The following is a 19,863-nucleotide window of genomic DNA, read 5'->3' on the forward strand; positions in this document are numbered from 1 at the left end:
AGTAAGCCAGGTGGTGAAGTGGTCTAGAAACTGGCGGGAGGAGCCTGGAGGGCGATAAACGACCGCCACTCGTAAGGAGAAGGGCTTAAAGAGTCTGACGGCGTGGACTTCAAAGGAAGGAAATGTAAGTGAGGGAACCGGGGGGATGACCTGGAAAGCACATTGTGATGAAAGGAGCAAACCAACACCTCCACCCTGTCTGTTCTCAGGTCTGGGGGTATGTGAAAATTTCAGCCCACCAAACGAGAGAGCGGCAGCAGCGGTGGTGCCTGAATGCTGGATCCAGGTTTCTGTAATAGCCAGAAGGTTAAGGGAATTAGAGAGAAAAAGATTGTGAATGTAAGTCAGTTTGTTACACACAGACCGTGCATTCCAGAGAGCACATTGGAAAGTGAGAGGAGAAGGAATGCACTGAATGTTAATAAGATTAGCAGGGTTTCTATATGCAGCTGGAGGAGAGTAATGTATGCTGGTGGAGGGAGGCCCAGGGTTGGGGGAGATGTCACCTGCAACTATTAAAAGGAGAAAAAACAGAAAAAGCAGGTGGTGGGATGATTTGTATGAACGTTTTGAGTGCTGCATGGAGGTTTTGGATGGTTTGGTGTGGGTAAGAAATGTCAATAGAGCCTCAGAGTTAAACATCGGAGAGGGGAAAAGGGAGGGGTGGATATGCAGAGAGTGCACAGAATGTGTAAAAGGGCAGGCGAGTTGTTAAAAAGCAGAAGTGAAGACAAATAAGCAGCAGGTTAATATGATCAATGCATACGTAGTACGACTGACCAAGAAGCTAGCGTGCATGAAAAACTTATGCACCTTACCTGTTTCCTGCCCTGTCCAACTGCATTGTCTAACTGCAAAACACTTTATCCTGTTGCACTTAATCTGTTGCACGCGTAAGCCCGCACTCGTGCTATCCCAGCCAGAGCTAAATATATATGAAATGAAATGTCTGCTAGCTTCAGCCACCAAAAGGCCACAATCAGTAATTAACCAATTAGCACAAGGCCAGAGCAGGCATTACTATGCAGGGTAAATAACTAACGCTGGACAAGGCCATCAAACAGAGAAAGGGAAAAAAAAAAAAAAAAAACACAACACCTTTCTACACTTCAAAGCAGAAACCAAATAGATAAAAAATAAAGACCCACCACAGGAGTGATGGAATGAAATACCATAAAAATATCTGGCACTATATGATGCAGTTCACACTTGTCAGACAGCATACATGGATGATGGAATGAAATACCATAAAAATATCTGGCACTATATGATGCAGTTCACACTTGTCAGACAGCATACATGGATGATGGAATGAAATACCATAAAAATATCTGGCACTATATGATGCAGTTCACACTTGTCAGACAGCATACATGGATGATGGAATGAAATACCTGTGTGAAGAAGAGAAGAGAGGAACATCAGCTTCAATGCATTGTCTAACTGCAAAACACTTTATCCTGTTGCACTTAATCTGTTGCACGCGTAAGCCCGCACGCGTGCTATCCCAGCCAGAATTCTTCCCTCTTTTTGGAATTGTTAACAACTGTGCTTTGCGAATTTCATTTTTCAAGATTTCCCATCCTTCCTGGACATTTTTGTCTTTAAGGATATCCAGCCATTGGATCCCTCCAATTCTCTTTGAATCCCTTAAAATCTGCCTTTCTGAAATCTTACCTTGACATCTGAGTTTTCACAGGTCTTCCTCCTCTAGTTATCCAAAACTCTAAATTAGCATGGTTGCACCTCCTAGGGTCCCAGCCACTTTTACCTCCTCAACCATTTCCTCCCTGTTTATAAGGATTAGAATTTCCTTGACCTGTTAGTTTTGCCTGAGAGAGATTCCCAACAAATGTCAGGATAGTTGAAATCTCCCATGACAACTATGTCATATTGTTTGGAGAACTTGGCCATTTGATGCATAAAGAGTTCATCCATATCTTCAGCTTGCACAGGCAGCCTGTAGTAAATGCCTACAATGGTGTCCTTTCCATTGTTCTGTCCTTGTATTCTTACCCACACAGTTTCCACAGAACTCCCAGTCTCTGAAGCTTGGATCACTGTGCAGATATACGCATTTCTAACATACAATGCGACACCTCCTCCTCGTTTATCAAGTTTGTTTCTAGCAAAGAAGTTGTATCCTTCTAGCCTTGTATTCCAATCATGTGTATTGTCCCACCAAGTCTCAGTGATTCCAATGACATCATATTTCTTCTCCTGTGTTAGTAGTTCCAATTCTCCTTGTTTGTTGCCCATGCTTTGTGCATTAGTATAGAAACATTTTAGTTTGTGATTGGTTTCTCTTCCTCCAATATTTTTATTTAGATTCTTTTGTCTTTGTTTCTTCGTTTCCACTTCTAATAGCAGAGTTCTCAATAGCATTTGTCAGGTGTATGGCTTTTTCTGGTCTTTTGCTTCCCTTCCCACATTGTTCTAGTGTAAAGCTCTCCTTACAAGTGTAGCAAGGTGAATTCCAAATACATGTTTTCCAGTCTTTGTAAGGTGCACCCCATCTCTAGCAAGTAGTCCATAGTATAGGTAATTCACTCCGTGATCCAGAAATCCAAATCCTTGCTGACGGCACCATCGACGTAGCCAGTTGTTCACCTGCAGAATCTTATTCCACCTCCTTGTTCCATGGCCATCCACTGGGAGGATGGAAGAGAAGACCACCTGCGCTCCCAGTTCTTTCACTTTCTTACCTAAGTTTTCAAAGTCACTGCACATGGTTTCCAGGTCGTTTATTGCGGTGTCATTTGTCCCCACATGTATTAGCAGGAATGGGTGGTCATCTGTAGGTCTGAAGAGTCCTGATATCCTGTCAGACACATCTTTAATTTTTGCACCTGGAAGACAGCACATTTCTCTTGAAGTTATATCCGGTCTGCAGATAGCGGCCTCTGTTCCTCTCAACAGGGAATCCCCCATGACCACCACTCTCCGTTTCCTCTTCACAACATTTTTCTTTCTCCATCCAGGATGATTTTGAAGGTGTACAAGGTTGTTCTTTGTGGATAAAGTCTTAGCCTGATGTATTTCTTCATCGTTCTCCTGCGTGAGAGCCTGGTACTGGTTCCTTAGCAGTATGGGTGCTGACTGCCTCCTGATCCTCCTGCTTCTCTGGGTCACATGTCTCCATTCCTCTGTTTCTTCAGGTGCACTTCGAATTTCTTCTCTTTCTGTAACATGAAGAGATAATTCTGCTCTGTCTAAGAACTCTTCACCTTCCTTAATGATCTTCAATGTTGCTAATCTCTCCAAGATTTTGCAACTTTTCCTCTAACAGGGACACAAGCAGCATTTGTGGCATGTGAAGTTTGGCTTTTCTACTGGTAAATCTGTGAACATGTAGCAAGAAATTCTACTCAGCAAATGGCTCCTGGCCTCTTCCATATTGTTATTGTGAAAGAGATTTCAAAGCGATGAAAAATGAGCCAAAATCCAATAGGCGCGCGGTTTACCGATTTCCTCTTTTCAGCTGCAACGGCCAAAATCCAGTGATCGTTGAGCTCGCGTAGACTCTTCACTTATCCCAGAAGGTACTGGGAATATACAAATTCTCTCCTCAGGACTCTTCCCCTGGTTTTAAATATAAAAGACACATAATAAAAAGACACATCTACATGTTTTTTCAGTTTCTGACATGAAATCAGAATAAACTTTTCCCATTTTAGGTCAATTAGGATTACCAAAATTAATTATTATTATTATTATTATTTTTATTATTATAATTATTATTATTATTATTATTATTATTTCTATAGCCCCAACATATTCCACAGACAAAAGACATTACAGCATAACAATAATCACATAAATCAACAGATACCAAGAGGAATAAGGGCCCCGCTGCTCGCAAGCTTACAGTCTATGAGGAAATAGGGGAGACACGAAAAGTCGATGTCAACAATTGCCTTCATTGTTCGGACCAGCCTTAATTTAAGAAATCGGGTGTTCATGTAATGCTGCATGAACCAGTTATCAGCCAGACTATGTAGCAGTATATACACAGAGGGCTATTAAATGCATAAAGCGTGTGAGAACATGATATGAAGAACCTGGTTATGGTAAAAATATTGAATGGGCCACACAGGGATAGTTAGATTAATGTATTGAGGCGGTAGGCCAGTTTGAAGAAATGTGTTTTCAGGGCACGCTTAAAACTGTGGGTATTGGGGATTAATCGAATTAAGCTGGGTAATGTATTACAAAAAATTGGCGCAGCACGTGAAAAGTCTTTGAGACAGGAGTGGGAGGTTCTGGTTATTGAGGATATTAACCTCAGATCATTAGCAGAATGGAGGGCAAGGGTAGGGTAGACTGAGATAAGTGAGGAGATGTAGGGTGGTGCTGAGCCATGGAGTGCTTTGTGGGTGAGGGTAATAAGTTTATACTGAATTCTGGAGTGGATGGGTAGCCAGTGTAAGGACTGCACAAGGTAGAGGCAACGGTGTAATGGTTGGTGAGGAATATGATCCTAGCTGCAGCATTCAATACAGATTGGAGGGCGAGAGCTTGGTAAGAGGGAGACCGATTAGTAGAGAGTTAAAATAGTCCAAACGAGAATGAATAAGAGAAACAGTAAGAGTTTTTGCAGAGTCGAAAGTAAGAAAGGGTTGAATTCTAGAAATGTTTTTGAGGTGCAGATAACAAATAATAGCCAGTGATCGGATGTGGGGGGTGAATGAAAGATCTGAATCAATCATGACCCCAAGACAGCGGACATGTTGCTGGGAAATAATGGTAGAACCACACACGGAAATGGCAATGTCGGGCATAGGTAGGTTAGTAGACGGAGAAAACATGAGTTCAGTTTTTGACAGGTTCAGTTTCAGATAGACGGAGGACATGATATTAGAGACAGTGGTAAGACAATCGCTGGTGTTTTCTAAAAAGGCAGGTGTGCTGTCAGGAGAGGAGGTGTATATTTGGTTGTCATCAGCATAGAGATGGTACTGGAAACCAAATCTACTGATTGTTTATCCAATAGGGGCAGTATACAAAGAGAAGAGGAGGGGGTCTAGGACTGATCATTGAGGAACCCCAACAGTAAGGGGAAGATGAGTGGAGGAGGAACCAGCAAAAGATACAGTAAAGGAGCGGTCAGAGAGATTGGAGGAGAACCTGGAGAGAACGGTGTGCTTGAGGCCGATGGAGCGGAGCATAGTGAGGAGGAGCTGATGATCCACAGTGTTGAATGCTGCAGAGAGGTCCTGGAGAATTAGCACAGAGTAGTGACCATTAGGTTTAGCGGTTAGTAGATCATTAGAGACTTTAGTGAAGGCAGTGTCAGTAGAGTATAAAGAGCGAAAACCGGATTGTAGAGGGTCGAGAAGAGAGTTATCTGAGAAATAGTGGATAACATGGGAGTCGACCAGGCGTTCCAGGAGTTTAGAGATGAAGGGAAAATTAGAGACGGGTCTATAGTTAGCAGCACAGATTTGGTCAAGGGATAGTTTTTTAAGTAGTGGATATATGATGGTATGCTTAAATGAGGAGGGAAAGATACCGGAAGAGAGAGAGAGGTTGAATATTTTAGTTAGGTGAGTGGTGACAGCAGGGGAAAGGGACTGGAGGAGATGTGACAAAATAGGGTCACTGGTACAAGTAGTAGGGCGAGAAGGGGAGGAAGGACAGTGCATGGTGTGAGGGGGTTGGGAGAAAATTTCCTGTCGGATTTGGTCAATTTTTTCTTTGAAGTATTTGGCCAGATCGTCAGTGCAAAGATCCGTGGTTGGGTCCAGCACTTTTGGGTTGAATAGGGAATGAAAAGTATCAAAGATGTTTCGGGTTACTGATAGTGAGATGATGAGGGTGTTCAAATAGGTGAAGGGCAGTGCTGTATATTTTAAGCATAAACTTATAATGGATGAAATCTTTGGGTAGATTGGAATTTCTCCACAGATGTATGGCACACCTGGAGCACCGCTGTAGGAAACATGTTTGCAGCGTGTGCCAGGGTTGTCACCATCTGTGCTGAGTTGTTCTATTTTATAGGAGGTGCAGCTTCATTCAGGCAGTGTCTCATTATAATGCTTCAGTGCAGAATCAGGACAAGAGAGGGAGGAGATAGGGGCCAATGATGACTGCAAGTTCTTCATAAGTTTCTGGGTGTTGGCCTGTATATTTCTATAAGTGGGGGTGACCTTAGCGGAATGGCAGTTTTAAGGTGAGAATGAAAGAAGGTTGTGGTCAGAGAGTGGGAGAGGGGAGTTTGTGAAATCAACCATTGAGCAAAGCTGGGAGAAAACCAAGGTGAGGGAGTTTCCATCTTCATGCTTAGGAGAGCTAGTAAGCTGCAAAAAGGCTGAAGGAGGAGGTTAAAGATAAAAGGTGAGTAACAGATGTGGAGAGGGGGAGAGCAATAGGGATGTTGAAGTCTCTCATGAGGATGAGGTAGTTAAAGGAGAGAAAATGTGGAAGCCACGTGGCAAAGTGATCCAGGAATTGATGCGAGGGGCCCGAAGGACGATACACCACTGCCAGTCGCATGGAGAAGGGGATGTAGCGTCTGACGACATCAACCTCAAAAGAAGGAAAGATAAGTGAGGGTACTTGAGGGACAACCTGAAAGGTACATTTGGGTGATAGGAGCAGACCAACGCCTCTACCTGCTCTATTGTCTGATCTTGGGGTATGAGAGAAGTGTAGTCCACCGTATGAAGGTTAAGAGAATCAGAAAGGAAGAAGTCATGGATGAAGGAGAGTTTATTACATAAATTACAAATGCGAGAATAATGAGAGAGTAAATGTTTTAAGGCATTTTTATTATGTAGTGCAAAGTCAAAAGTTTACATACACTAAAATTACTCTGCCTTTAAACAATTCTGGACTGCCCACATGATGATGTCATGTGTTTGGAAGCTTTTGATAGTTTTTTTTTGGGGCAACATCTTAGTTAATTAGAGACACACCTGTGAATGTATTTTAACTCACTCCTGAAACACACTGCTTCTATGTGTAACATCATGGGAAAATGTAAAGAAATCAGCCAAGATATTAGGAAGAGAATTGTGGACTTGCACAAGTCTGGCTCATCTTTGGGTACAATTTACAGATACCTGAAGGTGCCTTGTTCATCTCTACAAACAATTATACACAAGTACAAACAAGATGGGAATGTGCAGCCATCATACTGCCCAGGAAGGAGATGGGTTCTGTGTCCCAGAGAAGAACGTGCTTTGGTCCGACATGTGCATATCAACCCAAGGACAAAAGCAAAAGACCTCGTGAAGATGATTGTGGAAGCTGGTAAGATTGTGTCAATATCCACAATGTAACGAGTACTATATCTCCATGGGATGAAAGACATGTCCTGTGGTCTGATCAAACTAAAATTGAACTTTTTAGATATAATGACCATCGTTACTTTTGGATGAAAAAGGGAGAATCTTGGAAGCCTAAGAACACCATCCCCTTTGTGAAACATGGGGGTAACAGTATCATGTTGTTGAGTTGTGTTGCTGCAGGAGAGACTGGTGCACTTCACAAAATAGGTGGCACCATGAGAAAAGAAGATTATGTGGCAATACTGAAGCAACATCTCAAGATATCATCCAGGAAGTTAAAGCTTGGGCGGAAATGGGCCTTTTTTAAACAGCAGACAAAAAGGCAGCAACACTTACCTGCCTAGATCTTAATTATGCAAATTGTCTCTTCAGAGAGGAAGAGGACTAGAACTCTAGTGCCACCTATTGGAATTAGCAATCCTAAAAGTCAATGTCGACTCTTTAACGAGCCTTGTTACATGACTTAGGATAAAAGCCAAGCCAGAATCTCAATTTGCAGACACTGTGTTTCGGGGTACTGCCCCTCGTCAGTGCAAAGTGTGAGATCTGGCTTGGCTGTGAGAGAGGCGTCTGACCAATATCCAAGAAGTATAATTTCTCCTTGTGGAGAATGACATGCTAAGCATGTCGAGATGAGGAGACTTAGGCCTCTTTCATACATCAGTTTTTCGCCGTCAGGCGCGATCCGGCTTTTTTTTTGTAAAACCGGATCCGGCAAAATGCAATGCCGGATCCAGTTTTTCCCCATTGACTTGCATTAGCGCCGGATGGCATTGCGTTTCGTCCATTTTTTGCCAGATCCAGCTACTTGTCTCATTCCCTCGTCTGGAAAAAACGGCTACTGTAACGTTTTTTGTCTCCGGCGAAAAAGCTGGAAGCGCCATATCCGACGCGTCCGGCTTTTTGCCACAATGAAAGTCTATGGGCGCCGGAATGCGCCGGATCCAGAAAAAGACGGATCCAGCCACCCGATCCGTTTTTTTTTAAGTCTGCGCATGCTCAGATCCAATTGGTCAGCCCCCAGGAAACAGATATAACCTGCTAGACGGATCCGGCAGAAAAACGGATCCGTTTCTACAGTTCTCCAAAATTTATGCCGGATCAGTTTTTTCTAAAAATAGCCGGATCCTGCCTGACGGCAAAAAACTGATGTGTGAAAGTAGCCTTAAAGCCGCAATGCTCCTCTGGGAAATATGCTAATTATGCAAATTGTCTCTTCAGAGAGGAAGAGGACTAGAACTCTAGTGCCACCTATTGGAAGTAGCAATCCTAAAAGTCAGTGTCGACTCGAGTTCTAGTCATTTTCCTCTCTGAAGAGACAATTTGCATAATTAGCATATTTCCCAGAGGAGCATTGCGGCTTTAAGTCTCCTCATCTCGACATGCTTAGCATGTCATTTTCCGCAAGGAGAAATGATGCTCCTTGGATATCTGCCTAGATCTTGAAACAAATGCACTACAGGGTGCAGCCAGCCCATATAGCAAGATGTCAGCAACACAGGTGCAAAATACCAGATCAACAGACACTCTCCACCTACCCAATCCTGGAGGGGGTGACTGCCCAGTGTACAATTGCACAATAGAGGCCCGCATAGGGCGTTGTTCACACAAAGGTACCGCACAGTGCCTGGTTCACAGCCTATTAGTCAAGCCCCTACTTTTCGACTAGGCGGGCTGGCCAGCACACTCTCAATTCATAGCCTTTTGAACACCCCTCATGCGAGACCAGACATGTCTGGGCTTGGCTGCACCCTGAAAAGTATAGTGCAAAAAATACAGAAATAGTGAGGTATTAGTTGATATTTTGGCCAAAATACGTGAGCCCATAACCTGCGCCAAAGGTCCCCACGCTTACGGGTCAATGCACTAAACTAAATAGCAAAGCCACTAAAGAAGACTCGACGTCTCCAAAAATTCAATTGGAAATGGGTTTCCAAATGGACAATGACCTGAAGCATACTGCCAAATTGGGAACAAAGTGGCTTAATGATAACAAAGTCAATGTTTTGGAGCGGTCATCACAAAAACCTGGTCTCAATCCTATTGAAAATTTATGATTAAAGCTGAAAAGGCCGGTTTGAGCAAGGCGACCTACAAACCTACAATCCTACTACACCTCAACAAACCTGGGAAACACACATTTGCCAGAAGACTCGCTACACTCATCAGCAGGGCGTTAAACTAGAAGAAGAGGGGATGGGAAGAAAAACGTTAGACACAAACATGAAGCCAGATATTATACTGATGAATGATATGAGGTGAGGCAAAGAAGATGCAAGACAACATACTCAGAAGGGAGGTAAGAAAATTTCTAAAACAATCAACAGGGAGGAGATTGGAACAAAGCAAAATCCTCTAAACTGCATGCTCGCAAACGCCAGAAGCCTGACAAACAAGATGGAAGAACTAGAAGCAGAAACATCTACAGGGAACTATGACATAGTGAGAATAACCAAGACATGGTGAGATGAAAGCTATGACCGGGCAGTTACCTTACAGGGTTACAGTCTGTTTAGAAAGGAGCGTAAAAATCGGAGTGGAGGAGGGGTTTGTCTTTATGTAAAGTCTTGGCTAAAGTCCACTATAAGGGAGGATATTAGCGAAGGGAATGAGGATGTTGGAGTCTACTACTAGGGCAGATAGATGAAGCTGCAACCCATAATGAGGTCCTTGTTATGAGGGACTTTAACTACCCGGATATTAACTAGGAAACAGAGACCTGGGAAACCCATAAAGGTGACAGGTTTCTGCTAATAACCAAGAAGAATTATCTTTCACAATTGGTGCAGAATCCAACCGGAGGAGCAGCACTTTACACCTAATACTATCTAATAGAGCTGACAGAATAACAGATCTGCAGGTCGTCGGCATCTAGGAAATAGCGACCACCATATAGTACAGTGTCACGTGTGTTTCGCTAGGGGGACTTGTCAGGACGTCACAAACACTGAACTTTAGGAAGGCAAAGTCTGACCAGCTTAGAGATGCCCATAATCTGGGTGACTGGGATAATGTCCTCAGAAATACAGTAAGAATACAGATAATAAATGGGAAATGTGTAAGAACATCCTAAATAGGCGCTGTAAGCGGTTTATACCTTGTGGGAATAAAAGGACAAGAAATAGGAAAAACCCAATGTGGCTAAACAAAGAAGTAAGAGGGGCGATTACCAGTAACAAGAAAGCATTTACACTACTAAAGCAGGATGGCCCCGCTGAAGATCTAAAGACTATAGGGAGAAAAATACTTTATCTTTAAAAATAATTAAAGCTGCCATAAAGGAAACAGAGAAGCACATTGCTAAGGAGAGTAACACTAATCCCAAACTGTTCTTTATCTATATCAATAGTAAAAGAATCAAAAGTGACAGTGTAGGCCCATTAAAAAATTGTGAGGAAAGAATGGTTGTAGATGACTAGGAAAAAGCGAATATATTAAACACCTTCTCCACGGTATTCACGGTGGAAAATGAAATGTCAAGAGACGAAGAAAACTCGTCATAAATAAGATTAAAATAGATAACTCTCCGGGTCTGGATGGCATACACCCACGAGTACTAAGAGAACTAAGTAATGTAACAGACAAACCATTATTTCTTATATTTAGAGACTCTATAGTGACGAGGTCTGTTCCACAAGACTGGCGCATAGCAAATGTGGTACCAATATTCAAAAAGGCTCTAAAAGTGACCTGGAAATTATAGGCCAGTAAGTCTAACCTCTATTGTTGGTGATATGTGAAGGGCTTCTGAGGGATGTTATTCTGGATGATTTCACTGAGAATAACTGTGTGACTCCATATCAGCATGGGATTATGAGGAATCGCTCCTGTCACACCAATCTAATCAGCTTTTATGAAGAGGTAAGCTATAGACTGAACCAAGGTGAGTCATTGGATGTGGTATATCTTGATTTTTCCAAAGCGTTTGATACCGTGCCACACAAGAGGTTGGTGCACAGAATGAGAATGCCGGGTCTGGGGGAAAATGTGTGTAAATGGGTAAGTAACTGGCTGAGTGATAGAAAGCAGAGAGGGGTTATAAATGGTATATTCTCTAACTGGGCCGCTATGACCAGTGGGGACCGCAGGGGTTGGTGTTGGGACCTCTTCTCTTCAACATATTTATTAACGATCTGGTAGAAGGTTTGCACAGTAAAATATCGATATTTCCAGATGATACAAAACTATGTAAAGCAGTCAATACAAGAGAATATAGTATTCTGCTACACATGGATCTGGATAAGTTGGGAACTTGGGCCGAAAGGTGGCAGATGCAGTTTAACAATGATAAATGTAAGGTTATACACATGGGAAGAATGAATCAATATCACCATTACACACTGAATGGGAAACCACTGGGTAAATCTGACATGGAGAAGGACTTGGGCATCCTAGTTAATGATAAACTTACCTGGAGCAGCCAGTGCCAGACAGCAGCTGCCAAGGCAAACAGGAACATGGGGTGCATTAAAAGAGGTCTGGATACACATGATGAGAGCATTATACTGCCTCTGTACAAATCTCTGGTTAGACCGCACATGGAGTACTGGGTACAGTTTTGGGCACCGATGCTCAGGAAGGATATAATGGAACTAGAGTGAGTACAAAGGAGGGCAACAAAATTAATAAAGGGGATGGGGGAACTGCAATACCCAGAGAGATTAGCAAAATTAGGATTACTTAGTCTAGAAAAAAGACGACTGAGGAGCGATCTAATAACCATGTATAAGTATATAAGGGGACAATACAAATATCTCTCAGAGGACCTGTTTACAGCAAGGAAGGTGACTGTCACAAGGGGGCATTCTCTGCGTCTGGAGGAGAAAAGGTTTCTCCACCAACATAGAAGAGGATTCTTTACTGTTAGGGCAGTGAGAATCTGGAATTCCCTGCCTGAGGAGGTGGTGATGGCGAACTCAGCCGAGGGGTTAAAGAGAGGCCTGGATGTCTTCCTGGAGCGCAACAATATTGTATCTTACAGTTATTGTTTGGTTCTTTAGAAGGACGTAGATCTGGAGATTTATTCTGACAGAATTTTATAGGCTGAACTGGATGGACTAATGTGTTTTTTTCAGCCTTACAAACTATGTTACTAAACCTGGATCAGTTACACCAGTTTTATCAGGAGGAATGGGCCCAAATTCCAACCAACTATTGTGAGAAGCTTGTGGAAAGAGATCCCAAATGTCTAACCCAAGTCATTCAGGATAAGGGCAATGGTACCAAGTACTAATGATTAATAATGTGCTCATGACAAATTGTCATCATAAATAATGTATAGCCTAATAGCTCAAAGAGTATTTAAGACATATGGCAAAAAGTGGACCTATCGCAACCTGAAACACAACATGAGCAAAAGCTCCAAAAACGCAACAGACCAGGTCCACAAATTGATGTAATAAAATATATGAATTTATTGGCATATATAATAATAATTTAATGCATACAAGGACATATAGCAAAGGAAGGGGAGACAGGGATACTGTCACATCCAAAACCACATGGGTAACAAAAAGGGGGCTGGAATAAGATAGCCCAACTGGCAGATAATATTATAATATACTCATATAAAAAGTAGATATCATGAGAATCCACAGGAAGATGTAATAATCACTAAACTGTGCTCATTTCTTGCAAGTTACCAAGAAGCCACCAAAGAGCGTCATGATGAAAAACAAGTAAATAGAGTGTACCTGGGGATAATTGCCAGCGGCTACCAACATCCAGACACCCACCCCGACGCGTGTTTCGGAGGGTCAGTCCTTCATCAAGGTGCGTGACGGAGAGCAAAACAAGCGCTGTATATGTACCGGTAAAAACCGGAAGTGGCGTCGCCGTCTGACCGGAAGTGACGCATCCGCCATCCCAGCTCCCACCATGGCGAGCGGCATCGACGTCATGCAGCAGGGAATCACCAAGGCAACCCCTGAAGCATGGAGACGCCGAGAGCCGCGCGACAGTGAGGGTCACGTCAGCGGAGGAACCACTTAGGAATCAAAATGAGGTAATGCGGCATGTAAGGAAATGGTAACAACTGCACAGAGTGCAGGAAGTTCACATTATAAAGCGATCGCGTAATGGACATGACATCAAAGTAATAAATATACATGGTGTACATATAAACAACTCCCCATGTGTCCAAAATTTTTTTACATGTAATAGACAAACATGAAGAATTACAAAAGTGTGTCATACATATAATAGTGAATATATAACCAGTATATTATGGAATAACAATACATTTAATACCAATCCTCATAGATATAAATCCCATAATATACAATATATATACAGAAATTATACAAAAAGTATATATATATGACAATGTTGATTATATACTCAAAAATAATGAAAAATAACAAATGAAAAATAGAAAATAAAAAATAAATAAAAAATAAGGAGTCATATAAACATTTATAATGTATGAGAAAAAGAGATGCCGTCCAACTTCAGAATCGAATCATATGAATCCACCAGGTAACCGGTACAGTAGCAGCGATATCAAAGTGCGACAAACTAAAGATAAAAGAATAAAAACAATTAATAAAAATACACCATTGGTGATAGAACATGACACAAGTGTGCAGCAAGAAAGACAATCACAAGAAGGGAGCAAAACTGAGACTCTCATTCAGGCCATTGGGGTGCACTGTATTCAATCTCCAAATCCATTGGGTCTCCATTTGTGCCAGGCGTTGTGAGACTCTACCTCCACGGATACCCACCTCCAATACATCAATCCCCCTAATCCTCAAACCACCTGCTTCACATTGATGATGGATTTTGAAGTGGCGGGGTAGGGTCTTAAGCGTGGACACGTCCTCGTGTCCCACAGCAGCCTATATACCTAGCACATGATCCCTGACACGTATCTTAAACTGTCTGGTGGTCAAGCCAACATATATCAGGGAGCAGGGGCAGGTAGCAAAGTAAATCACATTCTTGGTGGTACACGTAATAAGTTTACGTGTTTTAAATTCCCTTGACCCAGAGGAATCAGTGAATGTGGTACTTCGTTCGATGTTTGCACATGCTACACAGGGGACGCATCCATGCCTGGGGGCGATGTGACTAAAAAAATGCGATTGAGGAGCTGGAGCATAGTGACTATGCACCAGTTGATCACGCAGATTCCTGGCTCTGCGAAAAGTAATAAGTGGTTGATTTGGTAAGATTTTAGAAAGAATCGGATCAGCCAACAAAATCGGCCAAGATTTAGACAGGACCATACGTAATTCATCCGCCTGACTATGGAAGTTGGTTATAAACCTGATAGGTTGTGAAGTAGTAGACTGTTCGGAGTGTTTATATAAGAGCATATTTCTAGAATTAAATTTAGCCTTGTGGTAGGCCATTTTTACTACCCGATGGCTATACCCCCGATCAAGAAGACGTGTTTTGAGTTCGTTTGCCCGTAATTCAAAGTCATCTGTAGAGCACATTCGCCTAAGGCGAAAAAATTGGCCAGTTGCTACTGCACGAATCATATGAGCAGGATGAGAGGAATCCGCATGAAGCAACATATTAGTTGATGTCGGCTTCCTAAAGATATCAGTTTGTATATTTCCTAAGGCATCTCTCCTTAAGTTGACATCCAAGAATTCAATGTGGTCAGGATCGTATTTAACAGTAAGATGAATATTACGGTCATTGTCATTAAGCTTCAGAATAAATTGTTCAAGGGACAAGGCAGAATCCTGCCAGATCAGGAGCACATCATCAATGTAGCGCGTCCACAAAAGGACGCGCTCCATTGACATCTCCTGATCTGAGAGGAAGAGGTCCCTCTCCCACAGCCCCAGGAAGAGATTTGCGTTGGTGGGCGCAAAGGCCGCGCCCATCGCAGTCCCCTGGAGCTGTAGGAAGAAGGACCCCTTAAACGTAAAAAAATTATGAGTCAAGGTAAATTCCAGGAGTTCGAGTATGAGGGTCCTCATACCTATACTTAGATTGGACATTTCAAGAAAATACCTCGTAGCATACAACCCATCACTGTGTCGTATGTTCGTATACAGGGACTCAATGTCCGCTGTAACAAACAACGTCCCTGGATCTAATGAAAGCCCATCCATCCTGCGAAGTAGTTGGTTCGTATCCTTCAGGTAAGAAGGGAGGTCCTCAACCAATGGTTGTAGCATAGAATCTATCCAACGATTAACACACTCTAGGTAGTTTCCCCCACAACTATTGTGAGAAGCTTGTGGAAAGAGATCCTAAATGTCTAACCCAAGTCATTCAGGATAAGGGCAATGGTACCAAGTACTAATGAAATGGATTGAAACTTTTGACTTTGCAGTATTAAAAATGCCTTAAAACATTCTCTCTCGTTATTCTGGAAATATTAATAATTATGGTAATCCTAATTGTCCTAAAATGTGAAAGGTTTATTCTGATTTAATGTCAGATATTGAGAAGCACATGCAGATGTGTCTTTATTAGTGTTGAGCGATACCATTCGATACCCAAAAATATCGTATCGGATGGTATCGCCCGATACGAAAAAAATATCGGGTATCGCCGATACCGGAAGTCCCATTCAAGTCAATGGGCTTCCGGTATCGGAATTTTAAAAAGCCCTTTATTTCCTTGTTGGCTAATTCTACATGATTTAAAACAAATAAGAATCATGTAGAATGTATTGTGGGAGGTGGAGGAGACATTAAAGGCATAGAGGTTTGGTCCAATCAAATGGCATAGCATTAATTCAAAATTTTTTTTTGTAAGATGTTCGGAGTTAAAAAGATATTGACTATGTTATCCTTTTTTATATTTTGTCAGATATGTATGTTTCACAACTTCCATGCTCTTCACCTTATTTTGTACTTCTCCCACACTTTCTCCTTCATGATCCACAGCAGTAGCATTTTTTTCATCAACTTATTCTTCACCTTATTCATCTTCTTCTTCTTCACCTTCTTCCCATTATTCTTTTTTTTCCATTCTTCATATTCTTCTTATTCACCTATTATTAATTTTCATATGCTATTTCTTCATCTTCTTCCTATTCATCTTTTTCTTCATTTTCTTATGGTGACAGGCATTCCTGTAGTACTTATCTATAAAAGTTATAAGATTACACCTTACGTTCTGCCTGTCACAAAAGATTTACAACAGGATTTATCCGCGTTCAGTTTGGCCTGCAGCAGCAGGCATTTTCCAGGGGCTCCACGAGGAGGAACGGACTCACCCCCATTTACTGCTTAGTCTTTTTCTGCTTATAATTTTGATATCTTCTATTCTGATTTTTAGTCTTATGCTTAATGTTCTTCTGCTTTCTGTTCTTCTGCTTTTGCTTCTTCTGCTTCTTGTTCTTCTGTCTTTTGTTCTGTATCTTGGTGGTTGTCTTCATGTTCTTTGTCCTCTTGGTCATATTATTTTGGGTCATATTTCTGGTCTTCTTTGGTGTGGTCTTCAGGGTCGTCGTCATCAGGGTCGTTGTCATGGAGATCAATAAGGATTACCAAAGACAATTTCAAAAAGCTTGATTTTGGAAATGTAGCAGAAGGTACAAGAAGGCTGAGAAACTGGAGAGAACCAGCTGACAGTACTGGAACCCGTAGTGGCAGCAGAAGGAACAAGATCCAATGGCACTACTGAGGAACAGCTGACGGTGCTGGACCCAGGTTACTATGCAGGAGGTACCTGTGCTAGAAAGCACTACCAAGGACCAGCTGACGTTGCTGGACCTCGGATACTGAGATGGAGGCACCTAGGCCAAAGGCTCTGGTGAGAACCAGCTGACAGTGCTGGAACCCGGATGGGTAGCAGAAGGAACAAGAGCCAATGGCACTACCGAGGACAAACTGACGGTGCTGGACCACGGTTACTAAGCAGAAGGTACCTGTGCTAGAAAGCACTACCAAGGACTAGCAGACGTTGCTGGACCTCAGATACCGAGATGGAGGCACCTAGGCCAAAGGCTCTGGCGAGAACCAGCTGACAGTGCTGGAACCCGGGTGGGTAGCAGAAGGTACCCATCAAAAGCAAAGTAGCCAGGCCGCAAGCCGGCCGCAGTTACCAAAACCCACAGTCCTACAGGGGATCCATGTCCGATTGGCACTACGGATCCAGCCTTCAGTGCCAGATCCCGCAGTCCACATAGGAGTCCCCTAAACTGCAGGCACCGTAGAGTCGGCTAGCCCGGCTGCAAGACGACAGGACAACGGATTGGTGGCAAAGTGACCTTGACACTACCCGGAAACAGCTGGCGTGCTGGAACCAGGCTGGGCAGGAGGGAGTACCCGTGCCAACGACACTTCTGAGCAGCAACTGGTGATGTTGGAGCCCAGGGACAATCATGGTGTAGGCCGAGGCCTACTTGGTGGCAGTGTTATATCGGTTGTAGACTACAACTGACTGTCAACGTGCTCCAATTAGGCATCTGTTTCCAGGATTTCACCTGACCGCCAACACCGCCAGTTTATGCGTACAGTAGCCGTCTGCCCAATCCACACGTGTTCCTGTGTTACTGGGGTTCTGTAATGTCAGCAGATCCCCTGATGTGTGTCTGGCAATGTCTCCTGCTCTGTCCACATTCCCACCACTTGTAGTGGGAAGGTGGACAGCGCAGGAGACAGCGCCGGACACACATTGGGGGATCCGCTCACGTTACAGAACACCAGGAACAAGTGTGGAATGTGTGGACGGCAACTGTGAGCAGGAACTGGCGGTGTTGGAGGTCAGGGGAAATACTATAGACAGAGTGGAGACAGAGGCCAAATCAGAGAATGTTTAAATCAGAAGTAGTTAGAATTTGGAGGCAGCAGGAGTTTGCCATCCACACAGCAGGGGATCAGCTGACGTTACTGAACCCCACTTTCACATGAACGAGTGTTTTTTCTGTGTGGACAGCACTTCTGAGCACCAATTGGCGTTGTCGGAGCCCAGGGAAAATCAGGTAGTAGGTTGAGGCCTACTTGGAGCCAGGTTTAAATCCGAGGTAGTTTGACTTTGGAGGGAGCAGGACACTTTGCCATACACACAGCAGGGGATCAGCTGACGTTACCGAACCCCACTTACATATTAGCGAGTGCTTTTTCTGTGTGGACAGCACTTCTGAGCAACAACTGGCGGTGTCGAAGCCTAGGGAAAATCAGGTAGTAGGTTTAGGCCTACTTGTTGGCAGTTTTAGATTGTTTCTAGACTACTACTAACTGTCAATGTACTCCAATTAGGCCTCTGTCTCCACTCTGTTTTGAGTATTTCCTCTGGCCTCCAACCACGCCAGTTGCTGCTCTGAAATGCCGTCTGCACAACCAACACTTGTTCCTGTCTTACTGGGGTTCTGTAACATCAGCTTATCCCTAGAGGTGAGTCAGGCAATGTCTCCTGCTCTGTCCACTTTTCCACTGCAAGTAGTGGGAATGTAGACAAAGCAGGAGACATTGTCGGACTCACCTCTGGGGATCAGCTGATGTTACAGGACCCCGGTAACACAGGAACAAGTGTTGATTGTGCAGACGGCACTTGAGAGCAGCAACTGGCGTTATTGGCCGCCTGAGGAAATACTCAAAACATAGTGGAGACAGAGGGCAAATCAGAGAACATATTAAATCAGAGGTAGTCAGAAGTTGTAGGCAGCAGGAGACTTTGCCGTACACACAGCAGGGGATCAGCTGACGTTACCGAACCCCACTTTCACATGAGCGAGTGTTTTTTCTGTGCGTACAGCACTTCTGAGCACCAACTGGCGGTGTCGGAGCCCAGGGAAAATCAGGTAGTAGGTTGAGGCCTACTTGGAGCCAGGTTTAAATCAGAGGTAGTTTGACTTTGGAGGGAGCAGGACACTTTGCCATACACACAGCAGGGGATCAGCTGACGTTACCGAACCCCACTTACACATGAGCGAGTGTTTTTTCTGTGTGGACAGCACTTCTGAGCAACAACTGGCGGTGTCGAAGCCCAGGGAAAATCAGGTAGTAGGTTGAGGCCTACTTGGAGCCAGGTTTAAATCAGAGGTAGTTTGACTTTGGAGGGAGCAGGACACTTTGCCATACACACAGCAGGGGATCAGCTGACGTTACCGAACCCCACTTACACATGAGCGAGTGTTTTTTCTGTGTGGACAGCACTTCTGAGCAACAACTGGCAGTGTCGAAGCCCAGGGAAAATCAGGTAGTAGGTTGAGGCCTACTTGGAGCCAGGTTTAAATCAGAGGTAGTTTGACTTTGGAGGGAGCAGGACACTTTGCCATACACACAGCAGGGGATCAGCTGACGTTACCGAACCCCACTTACAAATGAGCGAGAGTTTTTTCTGTGTGGATAACACTTCTGAGCAACAACTGGCGGTGTCGAAGCCCAGGGAAAATCAGGTAGTAGGTTTAGGCCTACTTGTTGGCAGTTTTAGATTGTTTCTAGACTACTACTAACTGTCAACATACTCCAATTAGGCCTCTGTCTCCACTCTGTTTCGAGTATTTCCTCTGGCCTCCAACCACGCCAGTTGCTGCTCTGAAATGCCGTCTGCACAACCAACACTTGTTCCTGTCTTACTGGGGTTCTGTAACATCAGCTTATCCCTAGAGGTGAGTCAGGCAATGTCTCCTGCTTTGTCCACTTTTCCACTACAA

At 43.5% G+C, this 19,863-nt stretch overlaps 1 protein-coding gene across 2 annotated transcripts in view; it reads left to right on the forward strand.

The window, feature by feature from the left end:
- The window catches only part of LOC141053966 (uncharacterized), a 122,358-nt gene that overhangs the window by 94,496 nt on the left and 7,999 nt on the right, over window positions 1-19,863 (forward strand). Inside the window, exon 3 of one of the 2 annotated variants that reach the window (XR_012221300.1) lies at window positions 12,931-13,296. The exons of the other annotated variant lie outside the window; for it this stretch is intronic. The gene's annotated coding sequence lies outside the window, so the exon portion shown is untranslated. The remainder of the gene's footprint in view (window positions 1-12,930; window positions 13,297-19,863) is intronic. 2 annotated transcript variants of the gene reach the window in all.

This window comes from Dendrobates tinctorius, unplaced genomic scaffold, assembly GCF_039654945.1.
Source record: "Dendrobates tinctorius isolate UK_male_01 unplaced genomic scaffold, ASM3965494v1 ptg000173l, whole genome shotgun sequence".
NCBI lineage: Eukaryota > Metazoa > Chordata > Amphibia > Anura > Dendrobatidae > Dendrobates > Dendrobates tinctorius.